This window comes from Ambystoma mexicanum, chromosome 5q (genome assembly GCF_040938575.1).
Source record: "Ambystoma mexicanum isolate Mex_15411 chromosome 5q, UKY_AmexF1_1, whole genome shotgun sequence".
Taxonomy (NCBI): domain Eukaryota; kingdom Metazoa; phylum Chordata; class Amphibia; order Caudata; family Ambystomatidae; genus Ambystoma; species Ambystoma mexicanum.
This window is the reverse complement of record NC_090933.1, coordinates 1,352,463,519-1,352,484,583: the sequence shown is the minus strand read 5'-3', so window position 1 is coordinate 1,352,484,583 and position 21,065 is coordinate 1,352,463,519.

The window sequence follows — 21,065 nt, the reverse complement described above, 5'->3', positions numbered from 1 at the left end:
AGAAGAAGGCAGGGGCTTGTATCTCGCATACACAGGAAGAGACAGAAGAATGCAGGGGCTTGTACTCGCATACACAGGAAGAGGCCGGAGGAGGTGTGGCTTATATGTCACATACACATGAAGAGGCAGGAGGAGGCGGGAGCTTGTATCTCGCATACACAGGAAGAGGCTGAGGAGGTTGGGGCTTGTATCTCGCATTCACAGGAAGAGGCAGAAGAAGGCAGGGGTTTCTACTCGCATACACAGGAAGAGGCAGGAGGAGGCGGGGGCTTGTATCTCACATACACAGGAAGAGGCAAAGGAGGTGGGGCTTATATCTCGCATATACAGGAGGAGGCAGAAGAAGGCAGGGGCTTGTATCTCGCATACACAGGAAGAGACAGAAGAATGCAGGGGCTTGTACTCGCATACACAGGAAGAGGCCGGAGGAGGTGTGGCTTATATGTCACATACACATGAAGAGGCAGGAGGAGGCGGGAGCTTGTATCTCGCATACACAGGAAGAGGCTGAGGAGGTTGGGGCTTGTATCTCGCATATACAGGAAGAGGCAGGAGGAGGTGGGGGCTTGTATCTCGCATACACAGGATGAGGCAAAGGAGGAGTGGGCTTGTATCTCGCATCCACAGGAAGAGGCAGGAGGAGGTAGGGCTTACATGTTGCATACACAGGAAGAGGCAGGAGGAGGCGGGGCTTGTATCTTGCATTCACAGGAAGAGGCAGGAGGAGGCGGGGCTTGTACCTCACATACATTGGAAGAGGCAGAGGAGGTGGGGGCTTGTATCTCGCAGACACAGGAAGAGGCAGAAGAAGGCAGGGGCTTGTACTCGCATACACTTGAAGAAGCAGGAGGAGGTGGGGCTTATATCTCGCATACACAGGAAGAGGCAGGAGGAGGCGGGGGCTTGTATCTCGCATATACAGGAAGAGGCAGAAGAAGGCAGGGTCTTGTACTCGCATACACAGGAAGAGGCCGGAGGAGGTGTGGCTTATATATCGCATACACAGGAAGAGGCAGGAGGAGCCGGGGGCTTGTATTTTGCATACACAGGAAGAGGCTGAGGAGGTTGGGGCTTGTATCTCGCATTCACAGGAAGAGGCAGAAGAAGGCAGGGGTTTCTACTCGCATACACAGGAAGAGGCAGGAGGAGGCGGGGGCTTGTATCTCACATACACAGGAAGAGGCAAAGGAGGTGGGGGCTTGTATCTCTCATATACAGGAAGAGGCAGGAGAAGGTGGGGTCTTGTATCTAACATACACAGGAAGAGGCAGAAGAAGGCAGGAGCTTGTACTCGCATACACAGGAAGAGGCAGGAGGAGGTGGGGCTTATATGTCACATACACAAGAAGAGGCAGGACGAGACGTGGGCTTGTATCTGGCATAGACAAGAAGAGGCAGGAGGAGGCGGTGGTTGTCTCTCACATACACAGGAAGAGGCAGAGGAGGTGGGGGCTTGCATCTTGCATACATAGGAAGAGGCATCAGGAGGCGGGGGCTTGTAACTCGCATACACAGTAAGAGGCAGAGGAGGTGGGGGCTTGTATCTCGCATACATAGGAAGAGGCAGGAGGAAGTGGGGCTTATATCTCGCATATACAGGAAAAGGCAGAAGAAGGCAGGGGTTTGGATCTCGCATACACAGGAAGAGGCAGAAGAAGGCAGGGGCATCTACTCGCATACATAGGAAGAGGCAGGAGGAGGTGTGGCTTATATGTTCCATACACAGGAAGAGGCAGGAGGAGGCGGGGGCTTGTATCTCGCATACACAGGATGAGGCAAAGGAGGTGGGGGCTTGTATCTCGCATATACAGGAAAAGGCAGGAGGAGGTGGGGGCTTCTATCTAATATACACAGGAAGAGGCAGAATAAGGCAGGAGCTTGTACTCGCATACACAGGAAGAGGCAGGAGGAGGTGGGGCTTATATGTCGCATACACAAGAAGAGGCAGGACGAGGCGAGGGATTGTATCTCGCATACACAGGAAGAGGCAGAAGAAGGCAGGAGCTTGTTCTCACATACACAGGAAGAGGCAGGAGGAGGCGGGGCTTGTATCTGGCATAGACAAGAAGAGGCAGGAGGAGGCGGGGGCTTGTATCTCACATACACAGGAAGAGGCAGAGGAGGTGGGGGCTTGCATCTTGCATACACAGCAAGAGGCAGGGGAGGTGGGGTTTGTATCTCATACACAGTAAGAGACAGAAGAAGGCAGGAGCTTGTACTCGCATACACAGGAAGAAGCAGGAGGAGGTGGGGCTTATATGTCGCATACAAAGGAAGAGGCAGGAGGAGGCAGGGCTTGTATCTGGCATACACAAGAAGAGGCAGGAGGAGGTGGGGCTTATATGGCGCATACACAGGAAGAGGCAGGAGGAGGCAGGGGCTTCTATCTCGCATACACAGGAAGAGGCAGAAGACGGCAGGAGCTTGTTCTCGGATACACAGGAAGAAGCAGGAGGAAGTGGGGCTTGTATGTTGCATACACAGGAAGAGGCAGGAGGAGGCGGGGCTTGTATCTCACATACATAGGAAGAGGCAGGAAGAGGCGGGGACTGTATCTCGCATACACGGGAAGAGGCAGAGGAGGTGGGGGCTTGTATCTCGCATACACAGGAAGAGGCAGAAGATGGCAGGGGCTTGTACTCGCATACACAGGAAGAAGCAGGAGGAGGTGGGGCTTATATCTTGCATACACAGGAAGAGGCGGGGGGAAGCAGGGGCTTGTATCTGGCATTCACAGGAGCAGGCAGGAGGAGGCTGGGGCTTGTATCTTGCATGCACAGGAATAGGCAGAGTAGGTGGGGGCTTGAATTTCTCATAGAGGTGGGGGCTTGTATCTCGCATACATAGGAAGAGGCCGAGGAGGTTGGGGCTTGTATCTCGCATACACAGGAAGAGGGAGGAGGAGGTGGGGCTTATATCTCACATACACAGGAAGAGGCAGAAGAAGGCAGGGGCTTGTATCTCGCATACACAGGAAGAGGCAGAAGAAGGCAGGGGCTTGTACTCGCATGCACAGGAAGAGGCAGGAGGAGGTAGGGATTATATGTCGGATACACAGGAAGAGGCAAGAGGGGGCGGGGGCTTGTATCCCGCATACACAGGAAGAGGCAGGAGGAGGCGGGCTTGTATCTCGCATACACTGGAAGAGGCAGAGGAGGTGGGGGCTTGTATCTCGCATACACAGGTAGAGGCAGAAGAAGGCAGGGGCTTGTACCCGAATACACAGGAAGAAGCAGGAGGAGGTAGGGCTTGTATCTCGCATACACAGGAAGAGGCAGGAGGAGGCAGGGGCTTGTACTCGCATACACAGGAAGAAGCAGGAGGAGGTGGGGCTTATATCTTGCATACACAGGAAGAGACAGGAGGAGGCGGGGCTTGTATCTGGCATACAAAGGAGCAGGCAGGAGGAGGCGGGGGCTTGTATCTTGCATGCACAGGAAGAGGCAGAGGAGGTGGGGGCTTGTATCTCTCATAGAGGTGGGGGCTTGTATCTCGCATACATAGGAAAAGGCCGAGGAGGTGGGGGCTTGTATCTCGCATACACAGGAAGAGGCAGGAGGAGGTGGGGCTTATATCTCGCATATACAGGAGGAGGCAGAAGAAGGCAGGGGCTTGTATCTCGCATACACAGGAAGAGACAGAAGAATGCAGGGGCTTGTACTCGCATACACAGGAAGAGGCCGGAGGAGGTGTGGCTTATATGTCACATACACATGAAGAGGCAGGAGGAGGCGGGAGCTTGTATCTCGCATTCACAGGAAGAGGCAGAAGAAGGCAGGGGTTTCTACTCGCATACACGGGAAGAGGCAGGAGGAGGCGGGGGCTTGTATCTCACATACACAGGAAGAGGCAAAGGAGGTGGGGGCTTGTATCTCTCATATACAGGAAGAGGCAGGAGAAGGTGGGGTCTTGTATCTAACATACACAGGAAGAGGCAGAAGAAGGCAGGAGCTTGTACTCGCATACACAGGAAGAGGCAGGAGGAGGTGGGGCTTATATGTCACATACACAAGAAGAGGCAGGACGAGACGTGGGCTTGTATCTCGCATACACAGGAAGAGGCAAAGGAGGTGGGGGCTTGTATCTCTCATATACAGGAAGAGGCAGGAGAAGGTGGGGTCTTGTATCTAACATACACAGGAAGAGGCAGGAGGAGGTGGGGGCTTGTATCTTACATACACAGGAAGAGGCAGAAGAAGGCAGGAGCTTGTACTCGCATACACAGGAAGAGGCAGGAGGAGGTGGGGCTTATATGTCACATACACAAGAAGAGGCAGGACGAGACGTGGGCTTGTATCTGGCATAGACAAGAAGAGGCAGGAGGAGGCGGGGGTTGTATCTCACATACACAGGAAGAGGCAGAGGAGGTGGGGGCTTGCATCTTGCATACATAGGAAGAGGCATCAGGAGGCGGGGGCTTGTAACTCGCATACACAGTAAGAGGCAGAGGAGGTGGGGGCTTGTATCTCGCATACATAGGAAGAGGCAGGAGGAAGTGGGGCTTATATCTCGCATATACAGGAAAAGGCAGAAGAAGGCAGGGGTTTGGATCTCGCATACACAGGAAGAGGCAGAAGAAGGCAGGGGCATCTACTCGCATACATAGGAAGAGGCAGGAGGAGGTGTGGCTTATATGTTCCATACACAGGAAGAGGCAGGAGGAGGCGGGGGCTTGTATCTCGCATACACAGGATGAGGCAAAGGAGGTGGGGGCTTGTATCTCGCATATACAGGAAAAGGCAGGAGGAGGTGGGGGCTTCTATCTAACATACACAGGAAGAGGCAGAATAAGGCAGGAGCTTGTACTCGCATACACAGGAAGAGGCAGGAGGAGGTGGGGCTTATATGTCGCATACACAAGAAGAGGCAGGACGAGGCGAGGACTTGTATCTCGCATACACAGTAAGAGGCAGAAGAAGGCAGGAGTTTGTTCTCACATACACAGGAAGAGGCAGGAGGAGGCGGGGCTTGTATCTGGCATAGACAAGAAGAGGCAGGAGGAGGCGGGGGCTTGTATCTCACATACACAGGAAGAGGCAGAGGAGGTGGGGGCTTGCATCTTGCATACACAGCAAGAGGCAGGGGAGGTGGGGTTTGTATCTCATACACAGTAAGAGACAGAAGAAGGCAGGAGCTTGTACTCGCATACACAGGAAGAAGCAGGAGGAGGTGGGGCTTATATGTCGCATACAAAGGAAGAGGCAGGAGGAGGCAGGGCTTGTATCTGGCATACACAAGAAGAGGCAGGAGGAGGTGGGGCTTATATGGCGCATACACAGGAAGAGGCAGGAGGAGGCAGGGGCTTCTATCTCGCCTACACAGGAAGAGGAAGAAGACGGCAGGAGCTTGTTCTCGGATACACAGGAAGAAGCAGGAGGAAGTGGGGCTTGTATGTTGCATACACAGGAAGAGGCAGGAGGAGGCGGGGCTTGTATCTCACATACATAGGAAGAGGCAGGAAGAGGCGGGGACTGTATCTCGCATACACGGGAAGAGGCAGAGGAGGTGGGGGCTTGTATCTCGCATACACAGGAAGAGGCAGAAGATGGCAGGGGCTTGTACTCGCATACACAGGAAGAAGCAGGAGGAGGTGGGGCTTATATCTTGCATACACAGGAAGAGGCAGGGGGAAGCAGGGGCTTGTATCTGGCATTCACAGGAGCAGGCAGGAGGAGGCTGGGGCTTGTATCTTGCATGCACAGGAATAGGCAGAGTAGGTGGGGGCTTGAATCTCTCATAGAGGTGGGGGCTTGTATCTCGCATACATAGGAAGAGGCCGAGGAGGTTGGGGCTTGTATCTCGCATACACAGGAAGAGGGAGGAGGAGGTGGGGCTTATATCTCGCATACACAGGAAGAGGCAGAAGAAGGCAGGGGCTTGTATCTCGCATACACAGGAAGAGGCAGAAGAAGGCAGGGGCTTGTACTCGCATGCACAGGAAGAAGCAGGAGGAGGTAGGGATTATATGTCGGATACACAGGAAGAGGCAAGAGGGGGCGGGGGCTTGTATCCCGCATACACAGGAAGAGGCAGGAGGAGGCGGGCTTGTATCTCGCATACACTGGAAGAGGCAGAGGAGGTGGGGGCTTGTATCTCGCATACACAGGTAGAGGCAGAAGAAGGCAGGGGCTTGTACCCGAATACACAGGAAGAAGCAGGAGGAGGTAGGGCTTGTATCTCGCATACACAGGAAGAGGCAGGAGGAGGCAGGGGCTTGTACTCGCATACACAGGAAGAAGCTGGAGGAGGTGGGGCTTATATCTTGCATACACAGGAAGAGACAGGAGGAGGCGGGGCTTGTATCTGGCATACAAAGGAGCAGGCAGGAGGAGGCGGGGGCTTGTATCTTGCATGCACAGGAAGAGGCAGAGGAGGTGGGGGCTTGTATCTCTCATAGAGGTGGGGGCTTGTAACTCGCATACATAGGAAAAGGCAGAGGAGGTGGGGGCTTGTATCTCGCATACACAGGAAGAGGCAGGAGGAGGTGGGGCTTATATCTCGCATATACAGGAGGAGGCAGAAGAAGGCAGGGGCTTGTATCTCGCATACACAGGAAGAGACAGAAGAATGCAGGGGCTTGTACTCGCATACACAGGAAGAGGCCGGAGGATGTGTGGCTTATATGTCACATACACATGAAGAGGCAGGAGGAGGCGGGAGCTTGTATCTCGCATACACAGGAAGAGGCTGAGGAGGTTGGGGCTTGTATCTCGCATATACAGGAAGAGGCAGGAGGAGGTGGGGGCTTGTATCTCGCATACACAGGATGAGGCAAAGGAGGTGTGGGCTTGTATCTCGCATCCACAGGAAGAGGCAGGAGGGGGTAGGGCTTATATGTTGCATACACAGGAAGAGGCAGGAGGAGGCGGGGCTTGTATCTTGCATTCACAGGAAGAGGCAGGAGGAGGCGGGGCTTGTACCTCACATACATTGGAAGAGGCAGAGGAGGTGGGGGCTTGTATCTCGCAGACACAGGAAGAGGCAGAAGAAGGCAGGGGCTTGTACTCGCATACACAGGAAGAAGCAGGAGGAGGTGGGGCTTATATCTCGCATACACAGGAAGAGGCAGGAGGAGGCGGGGGCTTGTATCTGGCATACATAGGAGCAGGCAGGAGGAGGCGGCGGGCTGTATCTTGCATGCAAAGGAAGAGGCAGAGGAGGTGGGGGCTTGTAACTCTCATAGAGGTGGGTGCTTGTATCTCGCATACATAGGAAGAGGCCGAGGAGGTGGGGGCTTGTATCTCGCATACACAGGAAGAGGCAAGAGGATGTGGGGCTTATATCTCGCATATATAGGAAGAGGCAGAAGAAGGCAGGGGCTTGTATCTCGCATACATAGGAAGAGGCAGAAGAAGGCATGGGCTTGTATCTCGCATACACAGGAAGAGGCTGAGGAGGTCGGGGCTTGTATCTCGCATATAAAGGAAGAGGCAGGAGGAGGTGGGGGCTTGTATTTAACATACACAGGAAGAGGCAGAAGAAGGCAGGAGGTTGTACTTGAATACACAGGAAGAGGCAGGAGGAGGTGGGGGCTTATATGTCGCATACACAGGAAGAGGCAAGAGGAGGTGGGGGATTGTATCTCGTATACACAGGGAGAGGTATAAGAAGGCGGGAGCTTGTACTCTCATACACAGGAAGAGGCAGAGGAGGTGGGGGCTTGCATCTCGCATACACAGCAAGAGGCAGAGGAGGTGGGGGCTTGTATGTCGCATACACAGGAAGAGGCAGAAGAAGGCAGGAACTTGTACTCGCATACACAGGAAGAAGCAAGAGGAGGTGGGGCTTATATCTCGCACACACAGGAAGAGGCAGGAGGAGGCGGGGGCTTGTATCTGGCATACACAGGAGCAGGCAGGAGGAGGCGGGGGCTTGTATCTTGCATGCACTAGAAGAGGCAGAAGAAGGCAGGGGCTTGTACTCGCATACACAGGAAGAGGCCGGAGGAGGTGTTGCTTATATGTCACATGCACAGGAAGAGGCAGGAGGAGGTGGGGGCTTGTATCTCGCATACACAAGAAGAGGCTGAGGAGGTTGGGACTTGTATCCCGCATATACTGGAAGAGGCAGGAGGAGGTGGGGGCTTGTATCTAACATACACAGGAAGAGGCAGAAGAAGGCAGGAGGTTGTACTTGCATACACAGGAAGAAGCAGGAGGAGGTAGGGCTTACATGTCGCATACACAGGAAGAGGCAGGAGGAGGCAGGGCTTGTATCTTGCATACACAGGAAGAGGCAGGAGGAGGCAGGGCTTGTATCTTGCATACACAGGAAGAGGCAGGAGGAGGCAGGGGCTTGTACTCGCAAACACAGGAAGAGGCCGGAGGATGTGTGGCTTATATGTCGCATACACAGGAAGAGGCAGGTGGAGGCGGGGGCTTCTATCTCGCATACACAGGAAGAGGCTGAGGAGGTCGTGGCTTGTATCTCGCATATATAGGAAGAGGCAGGAGGAGGCGGGGGCTTGTATCTCACATACACAGGAAGAGGCAGAGGAGGTGGGGGCTTGCATCTTGCATACACAGCAAGAGGCAGGGGAGGTGGGGTTTGTATCTCATACACAGTAAGAGACAGAAGAAGGCAGGAGCTTGTACTCGCATACACAGGAAGAAGCAGGAGGAGGTGGGGCTTATATGTCGCATACAAAGGAAGAGGCAGGAGGAGGCAGGGCTTGTATCTGGCATACACATGAAGAGGCAGGAGGAGGTGGGGCTTATATGGCGCATACACAGGAAGAGGCAGGAGGAGGCAGGGGCTTCTATCTCGCATACACAGGAAGAGGCAGAAGACGGCAGGAGCTTGTTCTCGGATACACAGGAAGAAGCAGGAGGAAGTGGGGCTTGTATGTTGCATACACAGGAAGAGGCAGGAGGAGGCGGGGCTTGTATCTCACATACATAGGAAGAGGCAGGAAGAGGCGGGGACTGTATCTCGCATACACGGGAAGAGGCAGAGGAGGTGGGGGCTTGTATCTCGCATACACAGGAAGAGGCAGAAGATGGCAGGGGCTTGTACTCGCATACACAGGAAGAAGCAGGAGGAGGTGGGGCTTATATCTTGCATACACAGGAAGAGGCGGGGGAAGCAGGGGCTTGTATCTGGCATTCACAGGAGCACGCAGGAGGAGGCTGGGGCTTGTATCTTGCATGCACAGGAATAGGCAGAGTAGGTGGGGGCTTGAATCTCTCATAGAGTTGGGGGCTTGTATCTCGCATACATAGGAAGAGGTTGAGGAGGTTGGGGCTTGTATCTCACATACACAGGAAGAGGCAGGAGGAGGTGGGGCTTATATCTCGCATACACAGGAAGAGGCAGAAGAAGGCAGGGGCTTGTATCTCGCATACACAGGAAGAGGCAGAAGAAGGCAGGGGCTTGTACTCGCATGCACAGGAAGCGGCAGGAGGAATTAGGGATTATATGTCGGATACATAGGAAGAGGCAAGAGGAGGCGGGGGCTTGTATCTCGCATACACAGGAAGAGGCTGAGGAGGTTGGGGCTTGTATCTCGCATATACAGGAAGAGGCAGGAGGAGGTAGGGCTTATATGTCGGATACACAGGAAGAGCAAGAGGAGGCAGGAGCTTGTACCCGCATACACAGGAAGAGGCAGGAGGAGGCGGGGCTTGTATCCCACATACACAGGAAGAGGCAGGAGGAGGCGGGCTTGTATCTCGCATACACTGGAAGAGGCAGAGGAGGTGGGGGCTTGTATCTCGCATACACAGGTAGAGGCAGAAGAAGGCAGGGGCTTGTACTCGCATACACAGGAAGAAGCAGGAGGAGGTGGGGCTTATATCTCGCATACACTGGAAGAGGCAGAGGAGGTGGGGGCTTGTATCTCGCATACACAGGTAGAGGCAGAAGAAGGCAGGGGCTTGTACTCGCATACACCGGAAGAAGCAGGAGGAGGTAGGGCTTGTATCTCGCATACACAGGAAGAGGCAGGAGGAGGCAGGGGCTTGTACTCGCATACACATGAAGAAGCAGGAGGAGGTGGGGCTTATATCTTGCATACACAGGAAGAGACAGGAGGAGGCGGCGGCTTGTATCTGGCATACAAAGGAGCAGGCAGGAGGAGGCGGGGGCTTGTATCTTGCATGCACAGGAAGAGGCAGAGGAGGTGGGGGCTTGTATCTCTCATAGAGGTGGGGGCGTGTATATCGCATACAGAGGAAAAGGCCGAGGAGGTGGGGGCTTGTATCTCGCATACACAGGAAGAGGCAGGAGGATGTGGGGCTTATATCTCGCATATACAGGCAGAGGCAGAAGAAGGCAGGGGCTTGTATCTCGCATACACAGGAAGAGACAGAAGAAGGCAGGGGCTTGTATCTCGCATATACAGGCAGAGGCAGAAGAAGGCAGGGTCTTGTACTCTCATACACAGGAAGAGGCCGGAGGAGGTGTGGCTTATATGTCACATACACATGAAGAGGCAGGAGGAGGCGGGGGCTTGTATCTCGCATACACAGTAAGAGGCTGAGGAGGTTGGGGCTTGTATCTCGCATATACAGGAAGAGGCAGGAGGAGGTGGGGGCTTGTATCTTACATACACAGGAAGAGGCAGAAGAAGGCAGGATGTTGTACTCGCATACACAGGAAGAGGCAGAAGGAGGTAGGGCTTGTATCTCGCATACACAGGAAGAGGCAGAAGAAGGCAGGAACTTGTACTCGCATACACAGGAAGAAGCAGGAGGAGGTGGGGCTTATATGTTGCATACACTGGAAGAGGCAGGAGGAGACGGGGCTTGTATCTCGCATACACAGGAAGAGGCAGGAGGAGGCGGGGCTTGTATCTCGCATACACGGTAAGAGGCAGAGGAGGTGGGGGCTTGTATCTCGCATACACAGGAAGAGGCAGAAGAAGGCAGGGGCTTGTACTCGCATACACAGGAAGAAGCAGGAGGAGGTGGGGCTTATATCTTGCATTCACAGGAAGAGGCAGGAGGAGGTGGGGGCTAGTATCTGACATACACAGGAGCAAGCAGGAGGTGGCGGGAGCTTGTATCTTGCATGCACAGGAAGAGGCAGAGGAGGTGGGGGATTGTATCTCTCATAGAGGTGGGGGCTTGTATCTCGCATACATAGGAAGAGGCCGAGGAGTTGGGGGCTTGTATCTCGCATACACAGGAGGAGGCAGGAGGAGGTGGAGCTTATATCTCGCATATACAGGAAGATGCAGAAGAAGGCAGGGGCTTGTATCTCGCATATACAGGAAGAGGCAGAAGAAGGCAGGGTCTTGTACTCGCATACACAGGAAGAGGCCGGAGGAGGTGTGGCTTATATATCGCATACACAGGAAGAGGCAGGAGGAGGCGGGGGCTTGTATTTTGCATACACAGGAAGAGGCTGAGGAGGTTGGGGCTTGTATCTCGCATTCACAGGAAGAGTCAGAAGAAGGCAGGTGTTTCTACTCGCATACACAGGAAGAGGCAGGAGGAGGCGGGGCTTGTATCTCGCATACACAGGAAGAGGCAAAGGAGGTGGGGGCTTGTATCTCTCATATACAGGAAGAGGCAGGAGAAGGTGGGGTCTTGTATCTAACATACACAGGAAGAGGCAGACGAAGGCAGGAGCTTGTACTCGCATACACAGGAAGAGGCAGGAGGAGGTGGGGCTTATATGTCACATACACAGGAAGAAGCAGGAGGAGGTGGGGCTTATATCTTGCATACACAGGAAGAGGCGGGGGGAAGCAGGGGCTTGTATCTGGCATTCACAGGAGCACGCAGGAGGAGGCTGGGGCTTGTATCTTGCATGCACAGGAATAGGCAGAGTAGGTGGGGGCTTGAATCTCTCATAGAGTTGGGGGCTTGTATCTCGCATACATAGGAAGAGGTTGAGGAGGTTGGGGCTTGTATCTCGCATACACAGGAAGAGGCAGGAGGAGGTGGGGCTTATATCTCGCATACACAGGAAGAGGCAGAAGAAGGCAGGGGCTTGTATCTCGCATACACAGGAAGAGGCAGAAGAAGGCAGGGGCTTGTACTCGCATGCACAGGAAGCGGCAGGAGGAGGTAGGGATTATATGTCGGATACACAGGAAGAGGCAAGAGGAGGCGGGGGCTTGTATCTCGCATACACAGGAAGAGGCTGAGGAGGTTGGGGCTTGTATCTCGCATATACAGGAAGAGGCAGGAGGAGGTAGGGCTTATATGTCGGATACACAGGAAGAGGCAAGAGGAGGCAGGAGCTTGTACCCGCATACACAGGAAGAGGCAGGAGGAGGCGGGGCTTGTATCCCACATACACAGGAAGAGGCAGGAGGAGGCGGGCTTGTATCTCGCATACACTGGAAGAGGCAGAGGAGGTGGGGGCTTGTATCACGCATACACAGGTAGAGGCAGAAGAAGGCAGGGGCTTGTACTCGCATACACAGGAAGAAGCAGGAGTAGGTGGGGCTTATATCTCGCATACACTGGAAGAGGCAGAGGAGGTGGGGGCTTGTATCTCGCATACACAGGTAGAGGCAGAAGAAGGCAGGGGCTTGTACTCGCATACACCGGAAGAAGCAGGAGGAGGTAGGGCTTGTATCTCGCATACACAGGAAGAGGCAGGAGGAGGCAGGGGCTTGTACTCGCATACACATGAAGAAGCAGGAGGAGGTGGGGCTTATATCTTGCATACACAGGAAGAGACAGGAGGAGGCGGCGGCTTGTATCTGGCATACAAAGGAGCAGGCAGGAGGAGGCGGGGGCTTGTATCTTGCATGCACAGGAAGAGGCAGAGGAGGTGGGGGCTTGTATCTCTCATAGAGGTGGGGGCGTGTATCTCGCATACAGAGGAAAAGGCCGAGGAGGTGGGGGCTTGTATCTCGCATACACAGGAAGAGGCAGGAGGATGTGGGGCTTATATCTCGCATATACAGGCAGAGGCAGAAGAAGGCAGGGGCTTGTATCTCGCATACACAGGAAGAGACAGAAGAATGCAGGGGCTTGTACTCGCATACACAGGAAGAGGCCGGAGGAGGTGTGGCTTATATGTCACATACACATGAAGAGGCAGGAGGAGGCGGGGGCTTGTATCTCGCATACACAGTAAGAGGCTGAGGAGGTTGGGGCTTGTATCTCGCATATACAGGAAGAGGCAGGAGGAGGTGGGGGCTTGTATCTTACATACACAGGAAGAGGCAGAAGAAGGCAGGATGTTGTACTCGCATACACAGGAAGAGGCAGAAGGAGGTAGGGCTTGTATCTCGCATACACAGGAAGAGGCAGAAGATGCAGGAGCTTGTACTCGCATACACAGGAAGAAGCAGGAGGAGGTGGGGCTTATATGTTGCATACACTGGAAGAGGCAGGAGGAGACGTGGGCTTGTATCTCGCATACACAGGAAGAGGCAGGAGGAGGCGGGGCTTGTATCTCGCATACACGGTAAGAGGCAGAGGAGGTGGGGGCTTGTATCTCGCATACACAGGAAGAGGCAGAAGAAGGCAGGGGCTTGTACTCGCATACACAGGAAGAAGCAGGAGGAGGTGGGGCTTATATCTTGCATTCACAGGAAGAGGCAGGAGGAGGTGGGGGCTTGTATCTGACATACACAGGAGCAAGCAGGAGGTGGCGGGAGCTTGTATCTTGCATGCACAGGAAGAGGCAGAGGAGGTGGGGGATTGTATCTCTCATAGAGGTGGGGGCTTGTATCTCGCATACATAGGAAGAGGCCGAGGAGTTGGGGGCTTGTATCTCGCATACACAGGAGGAGGCAGGAGGAGGTGGAGCTTATATCTCGCATATACAGGAAGATGCAGAAGAAGGCAGGGGCTTGTATCTCGCATATACAGGAAGAGGCAGAAGAAGGCAGGGTCTTGTACTCGCATACACAGGAAGAGGCCGGAGGAGGTGTGGCTTATATATCGCATACACAGGAAGAGGCAGGAGGAGGCGGGGGCTTGTATTTTGCATACACAGGAAGAGGCTGAGGAGGTTGGGGCTTGTATCTCGCATTCACAGGAAGAGTCAGAAGAAGGCGGGGGTTTCTACTCGCATACACAAGAAGAGGCAGGAGGAGGCGGGGCTTGTATCTCGCATACACAGGAAGAGGCAAAGGAGGTGGGGGCTTGTATCTCTCATATACAGGAAGAGGCAGGAGAAGGTGGGGTCTTGTATCTAACATACACAGGAAGAGGCAGGAGGAGGTGGGGGCTTGTATCTTACATACACAGGAAGAGGCAGAAGAAGGCAGGAGCTTGTACTCGCATACACAGGAAGAGGCAGGAGGAGGTGGGGCTTATATGTCACATACACAAGAAGAGGCAGGACGAGACGTGGGCTTGTATCTGGCATAGACAAGAAGAGGCAGGAGGAGGCGGGGGTTGTATCTCACATACACAGGAAGAGGCAGAGGAGGTGGGGGCTTGCATCTTGCATACATAGGAAGAGGCATCAGGAGGCGGGGGCTTGTAACTCGCATACACAGTAAAAGGCAGAGGAGGTGGGGGCTTGTATCTCGCATACATAGGAAGAGGCAGGAGGAAGTGGGGCTTATATCTCGCATATACAGGAAAAGGCAGAAGAAGGCAGGGGTTTGGATCTCGCATACACAGGAAGAGGCAGAAGAAGGCAGGGGCATCTACTCGCATACATAGGAAGAGGCAGGAGGAGGTGTGGCTTATATGTTCCATACACAGGAAGAGGCAGGAGGAGGCGGGGGCTTGTATCTCGCATACACAGGATGAGGCAAAGGAGGTGGGGGCTTGTATCTCGCATATACAGGAAAAGGCAGGAGGAGGTGGGGGCTTCTATCTAACATACACAGGAAGAGGCAGAAGAAGGCAGGAGCTTGTACTCGCATACACAGGAAGAGGCAGGAGGAGGTGGGGCTTATATGTCGCATACACAAGAAGAGGCAGGACGAGGCGGGGGCTTGTATCTCGCATACACAGGAAGAGGCAGAAGAAGACAGGAGTTTGATCTCACATACACAGGAAGATGCAGGAGGAGGCGGGGCTTGTATCTGGAATAGACAAGAAGAGGCAGGAGGAGGCGGGGGCTTGTATCTCACATACACAGGAAGAGGCAGAGGAGGTGGGGGCTTGCATCTTGCATACACAGCAAGAGGCAGGGGAGGTGGGGTTTGTATCTCATACACAGTAAGAGACAGAAGAAGGCAGGAGCTTGTACTCGCATACACAGGAAGAAGCAGGAGGAGGTTGGGCTTATATGTCGCATACAAAGGAAGAGGCAGGAGGAGGCAGGGCTTGTATCTGGCATACACAAGAAGAGGCAGGAGGAGGTGGGGCTTATATGGCGCATACACAGGAAGAGGCAGGAGGAGGCAGGGGCTTCTATCTCGCATACACAGGAAGAGGCAGAAGACGGCAGGAGCTTGTTCTCGGATACACAGGAAGAAGCAGGAGGAAGTAGGGCTTGTATGTTGCATACACAGGAAGAGGCAGGAGGAGGCGGGGCTTGTATCTCACATACATAGGAAGAGGCAGGAAGAGGCGGGGACTGTATCTCGCATACACGGGAAGAGGCAGAGGAGGTGGGGGCTTGTATCTCGCATACACAGGAAGAGGCAGAAGATGGCAGGGGCTTGTACTTGCATACACAGGAAGAAGCAGGAGGAGGTGGGGCTTATATCTTGCATACACAGGAAGAGGCGGGGGGAAGCAGGGGCTTGTATCTGGCATTAACAGGAGCAGGCAGGAGGAGGCTGGGGCTTGTATCTTGCATGCACAGGAATAGGCAGAGTAGGTGGGGGCTTGAATCTCTCAGAGAGGTGGGGGCTTGTATCTCGCATACATAGGAAGAGGCCGAGGAGGTTGGGGCTTGTATCTCGCATACACAGGAAGAGGCAGGAGGAGGTGGGGCTTATATCTCGCATACACAGGAAGAGGCAGAAGAAGGCAGGGGCTTGTATCTCGCATACACAGGAAGAGGCAGAAGAAGGCAGGGGCTTGTACTCGCATGCACAGGAAGAGGCAGGAGGAGGTAGGGATTATATGTCGGATACACAGGAAGAGGCAAGAGGAGGCGGGGGCTTGTATCCCGCATACACAGGAAGAGGCAGGAGGAGGCATGCTTGTATCTCGCATACACTGGAAGAGGCAGAGGAGGTGGGGGCTTGTATCTCGCATACACAGGTAGAGGCAGAAGAAGGCAGGGGCTTGTACTCGAATACACAGGAAGAAGCAGGAGGAGGTAGGGCTTGTATCTCGCATACACAGGAAGAGGCAGGAGGAGGCAGGGGCTTGTACTCGCATACACAGGAAGAAGCATTCGGAGGTGGGGCTTATATCTTGCATACACAGGAAGAGACAGGAGGAGGCGGGGCTTGTATCTGGCATACAAAGGAGCAGGCAGGAGGAGGCGGGGGCTTGTATCTTGCATGCACAGGAAGAGGCAGAGGAGGTGGGGGCTTGTATCTCTCATAGAGGTGGGGGCTTGTATCTCGCATACATAGGAAAAGGCCGAGGAGGTGGGGGCTTGTATCTCGCATACACAGGAAGAGGCAGGAGGAGGTGGGGCTTATATCTTCCATATACAGGAGGAGGCAGAAGAAGGCAGGGGCTTGTATCTCGCATACACAGGAAGAGACAGAAGAATGCAGGGGCTTGTACTCGCATACACAGGAAGAGGCCGGAGGAGGTGTGGCTTATATGTCACATACACATGAAGAGGCAGGAGGAGGCGGGAGCTTGTATCTCGCATACACAGGAAGAGGCTGAGGAGGTTGGGGCTTGTATCTCGCATATACAGGAAGAGGCAGGAGGAGGTGGGGGCTTGTATCTCGCATACACAGGATGAGGCAAAGGAGGTGTGGGCTTGTATCTCGCATCCACAGGAAGAGGCAGGAGGAGGTAGGGCTTATATGTTGCATACACAGGAAGAGGCAGGAGGAGGCGGGGCTTGTATCTTGCATTCACAGGAAGAGGCAGGAGGAGGCGGGGCTTGTACCTCGCATACATTGGAAGAGGCAGAAGAAGGCAGGGGCTTGTACTCGCATACACAGGAAGAAGCAGGCGGAGGTGGGGCTTATATCTCGCATACACAGGAAGAGGCAGGAGGAGGCGGGGGCTTGTATCTGGCATACATAGGAGCAGGCAGGAGGAGGCGGCGGGCTGTATCTTGCATGCAAAGGAAGAGGCAGAGGAGGTGGGGGCTTGTAACTCTCATAGAGGTGGGTGCTTGTATCTCGCATACATAGGAAGAGGCCGAGGAGGTGGGGGCTTGTATCTCGCATACACAGGAAGAGGCAAGAGGATGTGGGGCTTATATCTCGCATATACAGGAAGAGGCAGAAGAAGGCAGGGGCTTGTATCTCGCATATATAGGAAGAGGCAGAAGAAGGCAGGGGCTTGTATCTCGCATACACAGGAAGAGGCTGAGGAGGTCGGGGCTTGTATCTCGCATATAAAGGAAGAGGCAGGAGGAGGTGGGGGCTTGTATTTAACATACACAGGAAGAGGCAGAAGAAGGCAGGAGGTTGTACTTGCATACACAGGAAGAGGCAGGAGGAGGTAGGGCTTATATGTTGCATACACAGGAAGAGGCAAGAGGAGGTGGGGGATTGTATCTCGTATACACAGGAAGAGGTAGAAGAAGGCGGGAGCTTGTACTCTCATACACAGGAAGAGGCAGAGGAGGTGGGGGCTTGCATCTCGCATACACAGCAAGAGGCAGAGGAGGTGGGGGCTTGTATGTCGCATACACAAGAAGAGGCAGAAGAAGGCAGGAACTTGTACTCGCATACACAGGAAGAAGCAAGAGGAGGTGGGGCTTATATCTCGCACACACAGGAAGAGGCAGGAGGAGGCGGGGGCTTGTATCTGGCATACACAGGAGCAGGCAAGAGGAGGTGGGGGCTTGTATCTTGCATGCACTAGAAGAGGCAGAAGAAGGCAGGGGCTTGTACTCGCATACACAGGAAGAGGCCGGAGGAGGTGTTGCTTATATGTCACATGCACAGGAAGAGGCAGGAGGAGGTGGGGGCTTGTATCTCGCATACACAAGAAGAGGCTGAGGAGGTTGGGACTTGTATCTCGCATATACTGGAAGAGGCAGGAGGAGGTGGGGGCTTGTATCTAACATACACAGGAAGAGGCAGAAGAAGGCAGGAGGTTGTACTTGCATACACAGGAAGAAGCAGGAGGAGGTAGGGCTTATATGTCGCATACACAGGAAGAGGCAGGAGGAGGCAGGGGCTTGTATCTCGCATACACAGGAAGAGGCAGAAGAAGGCAAGGGCTTGTACTCGCATACACAGGAAGAGGCAAGAGGAGTTGGGGGATTGTATCTCGTATACACAGGAAGAGGTAGAAGAAGGTGGGAGCTTGTGCTCTCATACACAGGAAGAGGCAGGAGGAGATGTGGCTTATATGTTGCATACACAGGAAGAGGCAGGAGGAGGGGGGGGCTTGTACCTCACATACACAGGAAGAGGCAGAGGAGGTGGGGGCTTGCATCTCGCATACACAGCAAGAGGCAGAGGAGGTGGGGTCTTGTATCTCGCATACACAGGAAGAGGCAGAAGAAGGCAGGAAGGAGCTTGTACTTGCATACACAATAAGAAGCAAGAGGAGGTGGGGCTTATATGCCGCATACACAGGAAGTGGCAGGAAGAGGTGGGGGCTTGTATCTTGCAAACACAGGAAGAGGCAGAAGACGGCAGGAGCTTGTTCTCGCATACAGAGGAAGAGGCAGGAGGAGGTGGGGCTTATATGTTGCATAAACAGAAAGAGGCAGGAGGAGGTGGGGGCTTGTATCTCAGATACACAGCAAGAGGCAGAGGAGGTGGGGGCTTGCATCTCGCATACACAGGAAGAGGCAGAAGAAGGCAGGAGCTTGTACTCGCATACACAGGAAGAAGCAGGAGGAGGTGGGGCTTATATCTTGCATACACAGGAAGAGGCAGGAGGAGGCGGGGCTTGTATCTGGCATACACAGGAGCAGGCAGGAGGAGGCGGGGGCTTGTATCTTGCATGCACAGGAAGAGGCACAGGAGGTGGGGGCTTGTATCTCTCATAGAGGTGGGGGCTTGTATCTCACATACACAGCAAGAGGCAGAGGAGGTGGGGGCTTGTATCTCGCATGCACAGGAAGAGGCAGAAGAAGGCAGGAGCTTGTACTCGCATACACAGGAAGAAGCAAGAGGATGTGGGGCTTATATCTCGCATACACATGAAGAAGCATGAGGAGGTGTGGGCTTCTATCTCGCATACACAGGAAGAGGCAGAGGAGGTGGGGGTTTATATCTCACATACACAGGAAGAGGTATGCGGAGGTGGGGGCTTCTGTCTTGCATACACAGGAAGAGGCAGGAGGAGGCGGGGGCTTGTATCTCGCATACACAGGAAGAGGCAGAGGAGATGGGGGCTTATATCTCACATAGTGCATTGTAAAATACAAGTATATGAGTGTTTATTCTGCTCTGCATGGCACCTTCCAGCAAACCTCTGCAGGGCATCTGCACACGTTTGCATTCAGGTTTCTAAGGCAGCAAGCTAGCTGGCAAGCAGCACAGCGCTCTGCATGTCATTGAGGGTAGTAGGGCGCTGCATAGTGACATGGGATGTTCCGGCCATTGGGTGGCATATGCCAGTCTTCATAGGCAAAGCAGCAGGAGCATCTCGCGCTCTAAAACACTTGTGCATGAGCGCGATAGAAATTAAATATCAATATCAATATCAATTGCACTAACCCTAATCCTAGAATAAGCCTGGGTGTGAGGAGCCAATGATCAGCTTTGCTTAGAAGCAAAGAGAGCTTGAGCCGGAGGAAGAGAACTGTGGCACCAGGACGGATTGAAGAGATCAAAGGAGAGCTGAGACAAAGAGAAAAGCCGGCAGAGCCGGACCTTGCAGGTCTGTGTGGTGAAGTGGGAGAATGGAACAAAAGGCTCCCACCAATCCCCTCACACCCCTGGCCTAGAGGATCGCGGCCCAGACACAAGCCACGAGAGGAGTTTGCCCATCTACCAGATGACCAGATACCCTGGTACAGGAACATACGGATGTGCCCACCAGCCTGCCCACCAGCCTGCCCTGCCCATGCCGACACCTGCGGCATGGATGGACTCGACTGAACCATTCAACAGTAAATGAACACATCGTTAGAGATGCCATGACGACCTAGCCAACGGTCAGCACACCCGTGCAAACATGCATATTGGACACTCCCACACCAATCCACACGAAGAACATATTCAGTGCTATGACGTAGGTGACGGACACACCCACTGACGTGCATCTTTATTATTTTTCACATAGGTTTTTCGAAATGCAGAAACGCAAGACGCACAATGAACTCATCTAAAATGCTTGCTCATGCTTCTCCTAAACCTATGCATTGCAATGAGAAATATAACGAAGACATGATACTGGGGATAAAGCAATATGATACCATAACCTAAAGCGTCGTGCATCAAACGTCTCCACCTATGCACCAGGCCCAAGTAGGCCGCAAGCAAGAGCTTCCATGAACATTGAACGAGCAAGAGTACAGTTGCTGACCCTGCAGAATGAGCCCGGCGAGAGCAGACAGTCAAGGGCACAATGTTGCAAACTCGCATGCCGCAAGCCGACGCCAAGGTCACACCTGCAAATTAAGCCAGGCACACAGTGGAAAATGCAATATTAAATGTGCAGAATTCTGCCTCAACCACAGTCTCTCCTCACGTGACCAAGCCGAACCTGACAGGGTGCCAGGCCCAGGAGGAGGGAGGCGCATGGATCCCACATTTCAAGACACAGGCAGATACAATTAAGCGACTCAATGGACATCTGCGGCGGTGGGAGTAGTCTGCCTTCCAGCATATGAATAAATCCTCACATTGTCTGCACATACCCATAGTGATACATTGTTGCAAATGACAGGTGCACCGCGAGCTGGGAATAGCGATGGTCTCAGACTGGCGAGTGGACCAATCAGAACATGGGGCTCTTATCACTGACGCCATTAACATTAGCCAATCCTCAGGGGTCTTCATGTAACAATTTTCATGTATCAAATTGAAGGGACGACCCAAGTATACCACTTGACTGACCCTCAACCACTAACAACGCTCTCTATACGTATGCTATACTAACCCTACCACTCGAGGAACCAATCCAGAGTGGCGATAGGTT